A 2500-nucleotide genomic window follows, 5' to 3' on the forward strand; every position below is an offset into this window, starting at 1 on the left:
TGCACACGGGCCTGGCACACAAGCCTTGGGCACTAGCCTTGCGCACTAGCGTTCCACATGAGCCTTGCACACTAGCCTTGGACACTAGCCTTGCACACAGGCCTTGCACACTAGGCATGCTTGGGCGAGCTGATCCCGCATCAAGTCGACGGGTCTAGGCATTCTTGGGCGCAGATCCCGCATCGTCTCGTCGCGTCTGGGCGCAAACACGTCGCGTCTCGTTGCGTCTTCAGAAGTCGTCGCTAACAGCACCTTTGGTTGCCACTGGTGGTTAGGCTGGTTGGTTGCGCAAACCCTATAGGAGGGTGGCATGCTGGTGGGCGTTTTTGCCCGGATAGGCACTAGAATGTGCAGATTTTGGGCGTTTTTGCCTGGATAGGCTAAGGAATGGGCATGCTTTGGGCGTTTTTGCCCGGATAGGCACCGGAATGCTTGGCCTTGGCTTGTCCTAGCAAGGCATTGCTGGGTTGGGCTCCCTTGGCCTTTTGGGCGCCTTGGACGATGTCTTGCGAAGACCATGGGCACAAGGCCATGGCATATGGTGAGGAAAGGACCACGGTTGCCAAGGTTAGGCACCGGAATGCTTGGCCTTGGCTTGCCAAAGCAGGGCATTGCTGGGTTGGGCTCCCTTGGCCTTCCGGGCGCCTTGGACACTGTCTTGGGAAGACCATGGGCACAAGGCCATGGCATATGGTGGGGAATGGACCACGGTTGCCAAGGCTAGGCATATAGAGAGGAATTGCATTTTTGCCCGGATAGGCACCGGAATGCTTGGCCTTGGCTTGCCATAGCAGGGCATTGCTGGGTTGGGCTCCCTTGGCCTTCCGGGGGCCTTGGACGCTGTCTTGGGAAGACCATGGGCACAAGGCCATGGCATATAGTGAGGAATGGACCACGGTTGGCAAGGCTAGGCATATAGAGAGGAATGGACCACGGTTGCCAAGGTTGCGCAAGTTTTGGGCATTTTTTGCCCGGATATGCCCAAGTATGCCCCGATAGGCCCGTTACGCCCCGGTATGAACGCGTATGCCCGGATAGACTCGGTATGCCTTGGGATACATGCGTATGCCCCGATAGGCTTGGTACGCCCCGATATGCGCACGTGTGCCCCAGTAGGGCTCGGTATGCCCCGGTATGTACGCGTGTGCCCCGATAGGCCCGGTATGCCCTGATAGGCCCGGTATGCCCCGATATGCACACGTGTGCCCCAATAGGGGTCGGTATGCCCCGGTAGGTACGCGTGTGCCCCGTAATGCACGTTTCGCAGATCTCCCCGCATGTCCCGCCCCTATATGTAATACTTACTTACTTACTTACTTTCTTTCTTGCTTGCTTGCTTGCTTGCAATGGTTGGGAGTGCCCGGCATGCCCCGCTGCAGAGACCAAGGGCGCAATGACTTGGCACCGCGGATGCCGGGACTCCGGCACTTCCCGTGGCACTGATGGTTGGTTCCAAAGACAAAAGGCCGTGCAAGGCCACCGCACCGCGGATGATTTTGCTCGTGCTGGCGCCGTTGTGTGGCCAAAGAACATGCGCGAATGCTCGTGTCGGAAGGGTTGGTGTCCTGGCCCCGCGGGTGTCACGAATGCTCGGTTGCGAAGACCATGGGACCAGAGCCATGGCACGTCGGATGATGGCTCCAGCTGGCGCCCCGGCACTTTCTGTGGCATTGATGCTCGGTTTCAAAGACAAACGTGCGCAGTGCCAGGGGACCGCGGATGACTGCTCGTGCTGGCCCCGTTGGGCGGCATTGATGGTCGGTTGCAAAGAAAATGCGCGATTGCTCGTGTCGGGGCCCGGCAAGCCAAGGCCAAGCGAGCCATGGCACGTCGGATGATGGCTCCAGCTGGCGCCCCGGCACTTTCTGTGGCATTGATGCTCGGTTTCAAAGACAAACGTGCGCAGGGCCAGGGGACCGCGGATGACTGCTCGTGCTGGCCCCGTTGGGCGGCATTGATGGTCGGTTGCAAAGAAAATGCGCGATTGCTCGTGTCGGGGCCTGGCAAGCCAAGGCCAAGCGAGCCATGGCAACGCGGATGATGGCTCGCTAGTGCTGGCGCCGTGCACAGTGGCCTCGCACACTCGCCCTGCACGCTTCCCTTGCACGCAGCCTTGCACACTAGCCTCGCATGCGAGCCTTGCACCCTAGCCATGCAAACTAGCCTTGCACGGTAGCCATGCACACAAGCCGTGCACATTAGCCATGCGCACAAGCCCCGCACACTAGCCTTGCGCACAACCCTTGCACACAAGCCATGCACTCGAGCAATGCACACAAGCCTTGCACTCAAGCAATGCACACAAGCCCTGGACACTAGCCTTGCACACGGGCCTGGCACACAAGCCTTGGGCACTAGCCTTGCGCACTAGCGTTCCACATGAGCCTTGCACACTAGCCTTGGACACTAGCCTTGCACACAGGCCTTGCACACTAGGCATGCTTGGGCGAGCTGATCCCGCATCAAGTCGACGGGTCTAGGCATTCTTGGGCGCAGATCC

The sequence above is a fragment of the Tasmannia lanceolata genome, unplaced genomic scaffold, assembly GCF_043159265.1.
Source record: "Tasmannia lanceolata isolate RefF3 unplaced genomic scaffold, GAP_Taslan_0.1 ptg001299l, whole genome shotgun sequence".
Lineage (NCBI taxonomy): Eukaryota > Viridiplantae > Streptophyta > Magnoliopsida > Canellales > Winteraceae > Tasmannia > Tasmannia lanceolata.